At 45.8% G+C, this 12830-nt stretch overlaps 1 protein-coding gene across 2 annotated transcripts in view; it reads left to right on the top strand.

Annotated features, from left to right (window-relative positions):
* CHSY1 (chondroitin sulfate synthase 1) overlaps positions 1-12830 on the top strand; it is a 75637-nt gene that overhangs the window by 37942 nt on the left and 24865 nt on the right. The window lies entirely within an intron of this gene.

The raw sequence follows: 12830 nt of genomic DNA, 5'->3' as shown, positions 1-12830 counted from the left end.
TTGAAAGCTTGTCGGTCTCTTTGCCCTCCCAGCCCCTCGGGCTCCTTGTTTGTATCTGTTGGTCTAATAAAAGGTATTACATCTCCTGAAAAATGTTTCCTCGCTAAACATTTAAACACACTGGTTTGGATTTGTCAAAACTGTCTGGACGAATTAGGCAGGTTTCCATAACACTCCTGAGCAGCCCTTAAATCATGAAGATGGATTTGGAAATGCTATCCGGTTGGTTTTTTTTTTTTTTTTTTTAAGTGGGTGGTAAAGGAGTATGGACAATACAGAGGCCTTTAATGTTTCAGTTATTGAAAACTTCTCAGTTTGAAGTCTAGGTAGTGTCTATTTAAATGCTAGTCCTGCAGCAGATGTTTGCTTTGCTTTTCTCCCTTTTGATGCAGCTGGGCTTTTTGGTTCCTGCAGCCTCTGCTGCATCATCATCCTCTCGTGTTACCTGCGGCTCAGTTATGTGCTTCTGCAGGAATCTTTGCTTTATTTAGTGCTGTTGTCCACTGAACTCACCAAACTCATTATTTTCCATTAGATAGCTGAACGTTCCTGTCTTTGGGAATCGCTGAAATGTGTTTTATTGCCAGCAGCTCCTAATGTAACATAGCAGCAGTCACTCTCCTGCTTTACGAGGTGATGGGCCTTGATGAGCATTTGCTGCCAGCAGACTTGATAGTCCCTCCAGAACACATCAATAAAACAGCTCCCAAAATACCATGGGCGTGTTGCAAGGGATGGGAGTGCAGCCTGCACCTGGCCTGGGGCTGCTCCAGCTTTGTTGTCCTTGGGGAGAAGGGCTGTGCCAGGGTGGTGTGCTGGGGAGAGCATCCCCTCCTTCAAAACACACGGGTACAGTGCAATGTTCAGGTTCTTGGCTGAGTTCTTGGTTTTTTAGTATTAACTGAGAAAACTTACTTTTAACCACTGTTTCTCAAATGCTTTCTGCAACTGAACCTAGAATTGCTACTTTAAGGATCATGAGACCGTTAACATTCTTGTTTCAAATTCTGACCTTTAAAACAAAAAGCGTTCGGTCATACTCACAACATGAAGGGAAGGAAGAACGAGGAAAGGTTAGTGCAGCCCTGGGTTTGTTCCCTTCCACAACTGCACTGCAGGAGAGTTAAAAACACTGTGTGGAGCTGATTCTTGCTCTTGCTGCACTGCTTTTTTGTGTTAACAAGCAATCTTTGTCAAAGTGACAGTGTACCAGAATCCGTGGTACATGAGACAGCCCAGCTGATCTTTTGATAAATTTCATTTTTTTAGCCAGCTGAATGGAGACCTGTATTAGCTGGCATTTGTGAAGATCTGACTTCTGCTCTCCAGTGGCCTTGGTGACGTTGCTGCCTTTTAAAATTATTTTAAGTCTTTGGCAGCCCATTGGCAGACCTCACTTTTCTCCTTGAAGTGGGTGAAAGCAGGGCCTGAGTAGGAAGGTGTAACAAACACTTACTGTAACTTTCTTCCCGGAGTAAAACTGCACCTGGTACCTGAGCTGAGGCATTTCAAGTCATTCTGGGTGTTGCTGTCCCACCACCAGGGAAAAACACCCCAGGACTGCAGCGATTTGCAGTGTTTGAAGAAGCTGGAGGCATCTGATTTTTCTCATGCTACTTGTACAGGCCTCTTTGAAGTGCTGCTGTTTTCCAGCAGTAGGTTTGTCCTCCAAAAGGCATTTGCTAGAATTAGGTTTAATTATAGTTCTCCAGTACTTAGTTGATCTGTTAAGTCCACAGACTTTACAGGAGCACTTTTTAAACTGTTACAGGGACTTGTGTTGCTCAGCTTCTCTGTCCCGTTGACTTCACACGAGCTTGTAAGTTAAATGTAAACGGTTCATAAACTTATCCAGTATCTCTGAGGAAAACAGAAAGTTAGTGGACTGAATTCAGTGGTGCTGAATACCTGTTTGAAGGTGGAAAATAACAGATCTCCAGAAATGTGCTCCTTCCTCTTGGGCATCTAACAGAGGAGGGGGATTTTTCATGGGAGCTTGAGAGCAGAGTCCTTTGGACGGTGAGGTCTTTCCCCTGAAATCATCCTGGGTTTTTTTTAAGAAAACAGAGGACCTTGTCTTCAGTTCCTCATCCTCTTGACCCAGAGGATTTTGGCCTCTTCCAGTGCCTGCAGTGGCTAGTCCTGATGCCAGCAGACTGGGAAGGCTCCCCAGGGGATGGGTAAGACTGTCACACTCGCTCTCCAGTGCAGAGGCAGTTTCTCTTTCTGCCAGGATGGCTTTTTTATTTTCTGAGTCCCTGAACTTCGCAGGAAGAAGTGACTGTAGGAGTTCAGTGGAAATGGCAAATTTAATGGTTTCTAAAACTAGCAAGCATCTCATTTCTTCACATCCTACCCTCTGTGGAGGTTTCCTGCTGGTGCTGTTGATGACATTTATAGCTGTTGCTAACAGGGAAAGGGCAAAAAAAAAAAAAAAAAAAGGCTTGTTATTTTTGCTGTCATAGCAGTACTCAGGACATCAGCTTTAGGAAATTGCAACTGGAGAGCTCTCTTATTAGTTATTACTCTTCCTGTCCTTTCCATGCTTGCTCCCCCAAACTTCTTTGCAGTATTCTGCAACATGAGGTTTTGAAGAATTTGATAATTCACTTTAACCATATTATCTGATTTACATGCACTTAACCTCCTTAAGAGCTAAAAACCTTATTTCTTCTCTTGAATGAGCTACTTTCATCTCTCAAAGCCACCATACAACTCCAGAACTCAGGCTGTTTCAAACTTGCCAAGGAAAAGGAAATATTCACCTTCTGTTACAAGTTGAAGGGAATAAGGTCTTCTGCTCATGGACCTGTTCTTTAATGTCCAAACAGCTGCTAAAAGGATTTTTCCATTTCTGAGCTGTCTGTGCAGGGACCAGGAGCTCTGTGCTCTTCCCCCACATGGGAGGTATTCCAAATGTTTAAAATGGTTTGGGAATGAATCTAGAAGAAGCCTTGTAACAAACTGGTAGAGCAGGGAATAAATGTGTAATGTTTAGAAATGCAGCATTTGGTGTACAGTTTTCTTTAAAAAAAACCTAACAAAACAAAACACAAAAGACTGAGGAAAATTGGCAGGGAAAAGGAGACTGAAGATCAGAGTTCCTGCATGGGGTGGTGTTGAAATCTGCAAGCTCTCTTGGAATAATGGGACTTAAAGGGAGACATAGTCTAAACCCCCACCTTTCTGGTGGTTGTGCATCTTGCATGACCTATATTTTTAGTACATTTGCCGTGTCACAGCACTTACATTGGATTTTGTTCTATTAAAAGCAGTTGTGGAATCATAGACTGGGTTGGGTTGGAAGGGATTTTAAAGATCATCTCGTTTCAAACCCCTGCCATGGGCAGGGACACCTTCCACTAGCCCAGGTTGCTCCTAGCCCTGTCCAACCTGGCCTTGGACACTTCCAGGGATAGGGCAGCCACAGCTTCTCTGGGCAACCTGTGCCAGGGCCTCACCACCTTCACAAGGAGGAATTCCTTCTTAATATCTCATCTAACCCTGCCCTCTGTCATTTTGAAGCCATTCCCCCTTGTTCTGTCACTCCAGACCCTTGTTAAAAGCCCCTTTAGGCACTGGAAAGAGCTCTAATGTCTCCTTGGAGACTTCCCCTCTCCAGGCTGAGCACCCCCAGCTCTCCCAGCCCATCTCCAGAGCAGAGGTGTCAGGTAGGTTCACCACTGCAGGCAGAACCTCTTCCCTGCTTTCACCAGCCTCTTGGTTGCAAAGAGGGCTAAGTGAACTGGAGAGCTGACTGAGGCCACGTGCACTGAGCCTGGGCAGCGGTGCTGCAGCTCCTCCTGCACACACACCCGCCTGGGTTTCATCAGCCTTGCTGCATCCTCTGAGTTCTGCCTTCTGTGGCTGTTTGAGGTTTGCCCAACTTCACTTTCGAAGCTGCTGTTCAGGCTTGCTGTGAAGCAATGATCTGAAGGGGATGTCTGATATTTCTGATCTTTTTTAAGATAAAAGTTTTACGTTTGGCCCAACACCTTCCTCCTTTTTTAGGGCTTGGTGCGGTGCCAAACTTTACTCAGAACAACCCTGCGGAATTTGGAAAGGACTCTTTTCTTCACATCTCATTGCCTTGTAATTTATGTGGTTTGCTCAAGAGTGCTCTGTGTTGCTGGTGTGTATTTCCAAAAAGCTGTAGAGGAAGGAGTTCAGTTCTGGAGACCTGTAAAAATCTAGGTAGGCTTGGCTGCTCACTCAAGCAGATGGCAAGGGAAGAAGGTGGTTCTGGTTTTGAGCTCACCCTGTTATCCAGACAGCACAATTTCCTTGGGGATCTCAAGGTGTCTTTTTTTCCCCCTTAAGTTACAATTAATGCATTGCAGTGGTGAACTGCTACCACTTTCCCCCCCATCATGTCTTCCAGAGTCCTTGCTTTGTTCGTGCTTTAAATATTAATATAAGGATTAATTCCTATGGTAACACCATGAAAGTCTTGGTAATTATTAAAGGTAACACTTCTGGTTTTCTTGCTGTACTGCTCTTGAACCTCTTACTAATCAATCCCCTTTGACTCACACTGAAGGTTGCTACCAAGATCCTACCAGGATGAAAAAAGGTGGGGGGGAAAAGTGACCCAGCTTTAAAATTTGGTTCTTGCCAGTTTTCAGCCCAAATCCTTCCAGCACGACAAAGGAAGAACGATCTCTTTTGCTGTGCAGTCACAAAAGAATAAAATTCTGTGTTTGAACTTTAAATGGATTTGCTGGCGTGCACTGACAAGATGTTAAGGCTTTGACAGGGGAGCTTTTATTGAAAGGAAAAGGAGACATGTGGTAGTTTGTTTGGTTTCCCTTCCCAATTAGGTTTTGGTAAAATTAACTTGATTCCCCTCCTCCCCTTTTAATTTTAATTTTGTTACACGTGCTGCTAGAAATCAAATAATGGGTGTGTGCGATTCGATTTCACCTCTGGGAGAGCTGCTTTTGGCTTTCCTGCATTGGGCAGCTGGTGCTGGGCACTCTGGGTGAGGGAGCTGAGCATCCCTGAAACCATGGCAGTTTATGGTTTTAACTCTTTTGTGTCCAGAAACTGAGATTTCTCAGGAAAGAAATGCTGCTGTGCACCTTTGTCACAGGGGCCAGCACAGTGAGGTGCTCTCTGTATGTCCTACTTACTGATGCAAGAGAAGGACCTGAATTTTTAATCATGATAATATAATTTGTCTTGCTTGCAGAGATCAAAAGGTCGTAATCATCTTCTCCAGGAGAGAGAATGCAAATTTGAAGCAGGACAGTTTTAAGGTTGTTCGAGGGGTGTTTTTAATGTGCTGTCTCAAGCTTTGATTTGACTGGTTCACTCTTTGTTACCTTCCTGTTGCCTTTTAAACCTGGGAACAGTAATTGCTGTGCTAACACTGTCATTATGTGTTGTTTTACAGTGTTATTTCCTCACGTGCTCTTCCTTCAACGGATCAGAGTGCTTTCAATTACACTGACTACGTTAATTAAACCGATTACAAGGTTACGCTGATTTTTCTGACCCATATCTGATCTGAACTTTATATTTGTCTCCCACCAAGAAAAGGACCTTTCAGATGTCTGCACTGGTGGCCTTTTCTCGCAGCTCAGTGCAGTGGGTGAGGCTCTGGGCAGACTTGGGGGTTTGCCACGTGCTTGGTGAGTCAGCTGTTTGCGTTTGGATTTTCTGGCTACGTGAGGGCAAATACGGACCAGGGTGGGTGGTTGATGTGAAGGAAGTCTTGTGGATGTGAAAGAAGTCTTGTAACTTTACTGAGTTTTTAAAACAGGGGGCTGACCAGGTGGCAGCAACACTGAAGGACAGGGACATGGGGGTCCTGGTGGGCAAAGAGTTCCATGTGAGACATCAGTATGGCCTTGCACAAAGATGGGCAGCAGCATCCTGGGATGTGTTGAGTGAAGGATTACCAGGGGGTCTGAGGGAGGTGGGCCTTTCCCTCTCCTCAGCCCTGGTGAGGCACATCTGGAGTGCTGGGTCCAGTGCTGGGCTCTCCAGTACGAGTGAGACATAGGCATACTGGAGTCCAGTGACACACCTTGAGAAAGCTGTGAGAGGACTGGAGCATCTGGTGTGTGGGGAGAGGTGGAGAGATGGGGATGCTCAGCCTGGAGAAAGAAGAATTGCAGGGATCTCATCAACACGCATAAATAGCTGGTAGAATGGTAAAAAGATGGATCCAGTCTTTTCTCAGTGGTGCTTAGTGCCTTGAGGCAGGGGGTCCAAACTGGCATTCAGGAAATTACATGTAAACATAAGACAGAACTTTGTTACTGTGAGATTGGTCAGACATGGGAACTGTGTGTCCAGAGAGGCTGTGGAGAGATGTCTCCATCCCTGGACACAGTCAACAGCCAGCTGGGCAGAGTCTTGAGGAACTGCTTGAACCGCCCTCTTTGAGCAGAGCGGTGGGACTTCATAATTTCTACCAGCCCCTCCCGGCCTGACTCATTCTGTTACGCTTACTGAAGCTTCTAAAATGGCCTTGGGACTGGAGTTTGCCATTTGGTAACCACTGGAAAGCGCAACCCTTTTGCAATCCTTGTGCAATCGGCCGTTGCCTGTTGGACGCGTGAATGCAACTGCAGTTGCAAATTGGAAGCAAGACACGTCACGCGTATCGAAGAGAAGGAGTCCAAGTTGCTTGCTCATGAAACATTTGAGGCTTGGGGCTGTTGGCTGCAAGTTGGGCAATGCATTCAAAGTGGGGCTGCGTGTGGTAAACCTCTATCTGTGTAATACAAGGGTAGGGAACCTTTTCATTGCTACTGGCCCAGTAAATGCTTTCAACACAATTTAACAGGCCACATCTTGACACGCACTTGTTACTGTCTGTATTGTGCTATGCATAATAAACTAGAACAAATAATATGGCTGGGAGCCATATGTTCCCTGTCATTGGCTTACTAGGGCAGAGATTTTCAGAAGAGATTGAAACCTCTGGCATCCTTGTACGTGTCGTCTTGCTCAGGCATCCCTGTTCGTGCCAAGTAAAACTGCTCTTGTTCTTGGGCCTTGTGGTCTTGACAGAGGCTGAGGCGTTAAAAGTTACAGGTTTGCCACTCTTTTAGCCCCATAACACACACGGTTTTTCCCAATCAGGCTGGGTATTTGCATGTTCCACGTTGACACACGTCACGTGAGTCCATTAAAACTGACAGTCAGCACATGGGCATTGAACGTTTGCAGGGGAGGGACTCAAAACCTGTCTTCATTAATTTTACATATTGCCTCAAGTGCATTCACGTGCAGCTAGAGCAGTATCCAGGAGTTTGTCCTGCCATCCAGGCAAAATTACAGCCTGCAGTAAATAGGGCTGATTGTGGGAACTGCCTTTCCTCTAAAGAGGCATCAGGATAACAAGCAGCTTGATGGGTGACTTTCCTTTTTGGCCTCCTGCAGTGCTTTCTTTGAAAGCCTGGGTGGTCACTTGCATTGTCAGCATCTTCCTTTTCGTTTAAAAATAGGGGGGTAAGAAGAACTTTAAACAGCTGTTGGTCCAAGAAGCCATAAACGAGAACAAAGCACTCGCAGGGAGGTGTGCGTTAGTGCCTGGCGACATCCTGAGGGCACTGGGGTGAGCTTGAGGTGAAAACACATCCCTTTGGGGCACATCCAGCACGTGTTTACAGGAGCAGCACGCCCACTGCCCGGGGAGGTGCACCTGCACTGGGGCTGCTGACACTGGGGTTTTGCCTTCAGTGCCAGTTTTTTGCCTGAGCCTTCCCAGCTCAGTGTGCCCTCCCTAGAAGAAGGCAGGATGGGTGCCAGGAGGACAGGGTTACAACCTGCAGCTACAACCAGCACAGCCAGACTCAGAACTGAGCCTGCTTTGAGGAGTGTAGGAGAAGCTGCAGGGAAGAACAGACAGGTGTCTCTGCATGGTGGAGGAGGGAGAGGTGTGTGTTCCCCACCTCCATCCATTCTTTAATCTTTCCTCTCCAGCTGTGGTTTCCCCTGCTTTTTTGGGAGGGCTGATCCATGCATACCACTGGACTCTGCTCCTCTCCTCAACAGACCTTTGTAGGACATCAGCTGAAAGGGTTGAGCTGGGATGTGGTGTAGGATGAAGGTGAACAGTGAACCTGCTCTAGCAGGGAGGTTGGACAGGTGACCCATTGTGGTCTCTTCTAACCTGACAGATCTTGTGATTCCATGATCCTGGTAGCGTGTACAGTATCTTTGACTCTTCTTTCTCCCCCTGCAGCTTGAATTGACATCGTGGATTATCAGTTATTTGAAAGGAACCCCCAAAAAGCTCCAACCTTTCCCTGTTTTAGTTTGGGGGGGTTATGCCTCCTTTCTCAGCAGGTGAAATTGCCCATGAGAGAAAGGGGCTGAGGTGTTACCTGGTCCTGGCTGTGCTGCTGAGTGTGAAACTCTCCAGGAAAGAGGGTGTGAGGAGGAACAGCTCTTTACATCCCCCTTAAGGTGAACAGCTGTTCTGAAAGAAGTCCAGTGCTTCTTTCCTTTCTTTCTTTTCCTAGATTAATGCAGAAAATAAAGAAAACCAGGGCTTTGCCTGCCAAATCTGATAATTTCAGTGATTTTCCAGGATGCCATGTTTTGTCTTCTGTTGATTAAATGCCTATTTATAGGGGAAAAAAATCATTATAGGATTAAACTGCCCTGCTTTTTCTCTGATTACATAAAGGTCAATTTGTATATAGTCTAAAATTAAAATTGTTCCAAATTGAATTGTTTATAACCCTTAGGCTTTAAATATATTTAATACCCTTACAGTTAGCTTTAAGCAAGAAAGAGCACTGATTCAGTGCAAGGCACTTGCTGATATGGTCATGTTACTTTTGCATTTTCAGTGACTGCCTGCCAGTGAACTTAACATCACCTTCACCTTCAAGGCAGGGAAGTGCTGTGTTACCTAGATTTTTATGCATATAACTGTGTGCATATTTATCACTTCTTAAATATGGAAAGCAGGTGACAGAGGACAAATGCTTCAACCTGGTGTCATAGGATATCAGTGGGGATTTAACTGTGTGGATCCTTCAGGCCAAGGAAGGATAGAGGGAGGGGATCATACAAAGAATATATTTCGAAGCAAATTGTTCTCATTTATTATTACCTACCCTGGAAGCCTGGCCGACAGGATGGGGGAAGCTCAGGCCACCTCTGCTCGGGTACTGATGAAATACATCTAAAATATTATCCCTTCAGCTCAAAAAGGTCATGGAGAAACTGCAGAGGGTTTAGCAGAAGGCCACCAAGATGGCCAAAGACCCGTTAGTCACAAATGCCCTCCAAGGAGGAGATGAGGGAGCTGGATTTGTTTCCTCTGGTGAAGAAGTTATGGATTCATCTCATAGCCACCTACAACTGTTTGAAGGGCAGATGTGAAGGTGACAGAACCAAACTGGGATTGCCTGATGATATATGAAGAGCAGCAGACACATAATGAAGCTCAGGGGGTACAAAGCCGTACCAGTAGCCCCACTTCCAGCAGGAGGTTGGGCTGGAGCCCTTCAGAGGTCACTCCTGATCAGAGCTTCATGGGTCCTGCGAGGAACTCACTCAGACTTCAGGGTAAAAATGTGCAACAGCTGTCTACCACTGTGGTCTTGAAGCAAACAAAACCTGATCTGGCGAGCCTGAATGTGGCTTTGTTCTGATGTCTTCTGAGTGAGTAATGCCGTGAGGAGGTGGGTGGGAGGAAGGGAGGCACGGACAGGGAACATCTGGGTTGTCACTGCACGGCCAAATCGCCTGCAAGTTTGGCCACTTGCACCCGTTTAACGTGACTCTGGTTTGGGGTGGGTTTAATGTCGCGTTTTGTTGAAATCTGAACTGTGGTGAGCCTTCTGTGGGTAGGTGGGATGGATTTTTTAATCATGGTCTGAAAGAATGTCATGTGGGAGCTGGTGTGTGAGGAATGGAAGCAAGACACCTTCTCTGGGCTTGCCTACATTGGGGACAGCTTTAGGATGTTGTTGTCTGGGCTGAATTTTTAGGCAGGAGGTGGCGAGGAAGTGAAACAGATCTTCTTGTCACATGCAATATAGATACTCCAGTGCAGTCTTGGCAAAAATTCCTGGCTTGTGAGTGATACTCAGTTTGACCCTCTGTGCTGCTGGTAGGCAAAGGCTGTTGTGTGTGTCAGGTTAACACCTGGCAGGTTTTTAGGTTAACTCCTGTGCACATTTCTCAGCAGGCCAACAATGCGTGTGGTCAAGAAGGTGTCTGCTAAGGATGTGGTTTAGCCCTGTCAGAATATTGCCTGGGGCAAAATGGCTTCATTTAGGGTTTATCAGCTGGTGTCAGGATATCTGGGGTCTGGCTTCTTTCCTGGATCAGCTGCACCTCATCAGGACACACTGACAGCTCCCTCTCCCCTTCTGTCTCTCTTCCCTCACAGGATATGACAAATTTTCATTGACTTCAGTGTGATTTTGTCATACTCTGTGGGAAGCAGTGGGCCCAGAACAGATACTGCTGCTCTTGGAATTTTCCAGCAAAGATGTGTAAATCTCTTTTGTACATTTTCCACTGCTTGCTGTGGCCCGACCGTGTCATCTTGGACTCTTGGCTGCGTCTTGGGTTTTCAATATGAAACTGATAAGCTGACCTTCAGGCTGAATATTTTTGGGGAGGGAAGAGGTTGCAGAGTTATTGTACATCTTGCATTAATTAAAGGTGAAGCTGTGCTTCAAAATACGCTATTAAAGGCAGTAGGGGGAATATGACTGTAGGAGGGCAGAGCTTGGAGATTCGTCGCGCTGCTTCACTGAGCAGCGGTGGTGGATGTCCACAGACTGTCCACTTTACTGCTGATGGCTTAATTTAAGGCTCTGCAAACGCTTGTAAGACCTTCCTGAATGTCAAATGACACAGTGGAGCAACGTTGGCAGTGCTGTTCTGCTCTGGCTTGTTTTTGACTGGTTGGCTCAAACCGTCCTATCCACTGTCGTGGCTTTTCATGATTCATTTTTAGAAAGTGCAAGCACGGAAAGCCGTCTGTCTGGCTTACTTTGCAGATTATGTCCAAGATTTTCAGTAGCTTAGATATGACCACGGTCTTACTTCCTTCTGTCTGAAGGATGGCCGCCAGATTGAGAAGGAGCTGCATGCATCATCCCACTGACGCACATCCAGGGAAATCCGGGAGCTGTCTGCTGGAACAGCTGCTTGCTTTTTTTTTGAAGGAAACCAGAAAAAAAAAAAAAATACAACCCAGGACAAAATTGAGCAACAGTGTACGATACTTGAGCCACCAGTGCATAGACTGATTGTCTCCACTGCTGCTGGACTCAGACATTTGATAAGCAAGTCAGAGCAGCACTTGGGAATTTCGAATACAGCTGAGATGTCCTAGTTTGTGAGGAGTCTCAGGGCTGTGCCTGTGGGCAGATTATTCAGAATAATGATTATTCAGAATTTGAAGCTTCCAAATCAGGGAGGAAGGGAGGGATACGTACTCAGGAGCTGAATTTTTTATTGTTTTTAAGTGGGAAAATTCAAGTCAGCATGCTTTTAATTGCAAGCGATGCATTTTAATGTGTTTCCTTTAGCTTGTGTTGCTGGAGAGAGTTAACATCTATACAGAGGATCCTCTGTATCTCACCACTTTGTCCAGAAGAAAGGGTTGAGTGGCTGATCTAGTCCATATTAAAACACCTTTGCTGTGTTTCTGGGGAGCAGGTGACAGCAGAAAGCACAGAACGATGTGAGAGCAGCGGTGAGACCCTTTGCAGCACCGAGGTGAGGGATGTCAGTGCTGCAGGAAAGAGGGTATGAGTAATGAAATCCAGCCTGTCAGCCCCTCTGACAGCCTGTCCTGCTGTAATACAAGTCATTTATGTCGAGGTGGCAAAACAGCATGTCCCTGTTGTGCTGTGAGTCAGCATAAGGGGAGATGCTGAAGCAGATCCTCTTACTTAGCACAGTCTAAATCAAGCTGATGGGGTGTGCACTCAGCATTGCATCCAAGGGAGACAAAACCCCTTGATTTCTCCAGGGTTTCTTTCCCCCTGACACATGTTTTTGCTGGACAGTTGTGAAAATTATGGCTCATGAACATTGGCTCTGGACTTATTAAAAGGGGAAGAAGAAAAAGCCACTCCCTTCTGCTTAACCTCTTATTTCTGTCTTCTGTATCTTCATTGCTTAATTATTGCTAATGAGTATCAGGGAATTTAAAGGAGAGATTTCATAAAGTCTGTAATGAAATCAGCAGTCGGACAATGGAGGAATAAAATCTCTAATTACCCAGGCTGGGAGTTTAGCTGGGGTAGTTTGGCTGTGTATTCAGCAGTGTTATGTGCAAGATTACGTGTCCTGCTGGACAGATCTTTAGCTTAACTGGCTCTGTGGGAGGTGACAGGGATCAAGCCAAAATCCTATAGTACGTACAGGAAGTCATGCTAGGAACTGCACATGCAACTTCTATTTTAAAAGGGGCATTTCGTGAAGCATTTCGTGGATGGGAATGTTTGAGTTTGGTGGTCAGCAAGGAAATAGCACAGCAGGGAATTTCACTGGGGTTGATGCTGGAGACACGTCTATAAAACAGTGCAAGTGCATAAAACACAGCGTGTATGTGTGCTCTGGCATGTGTGGTTTGAGAGGTTTATGGTCCTGGAAGATGCATCTCAGCACTTCTTCCAGTAAAAACTCAGGTGAGGAGTCTAGACAGAGGTGACGGAGGATCTCCCTCTGAACAGGAACCCAGTAGAAGCTGGAAGCTGGAGTGAGTCTAATGGGATAGGACAGGGCTTGGGACTCTTTTTGCTTTTTTTTGTTGTTGTTGTTTTTTGTACTGTAGTTATCCAGCAGTCCATCCAAAAACAGTTGGCTGTATTAATTCTCCCTAAGTGAAAGCT

The sequence above is a fragment of the Myiozetetes cayanensis genome, unplaced genomic scaffold (genome assembly GCF_022539395.1).
Source record: "Myiozetetes cayanensis isolate MyiCay16 unplaced genomic scaffold, myiCay2020 scf14, whole genome shotgun sequence".
Lineage (NCBI taxonomy): Eukaryota > Metazoa > Chordata > Aves > Passeriformes > Tyrannidae > Myiozetetes > Myiozetetes cayanensis.
The sequence above is the reverse complement of the archived record's forward strand: the minus strand, read 5'-3'. Positions and strand labels throughout refer to the sequence as shown.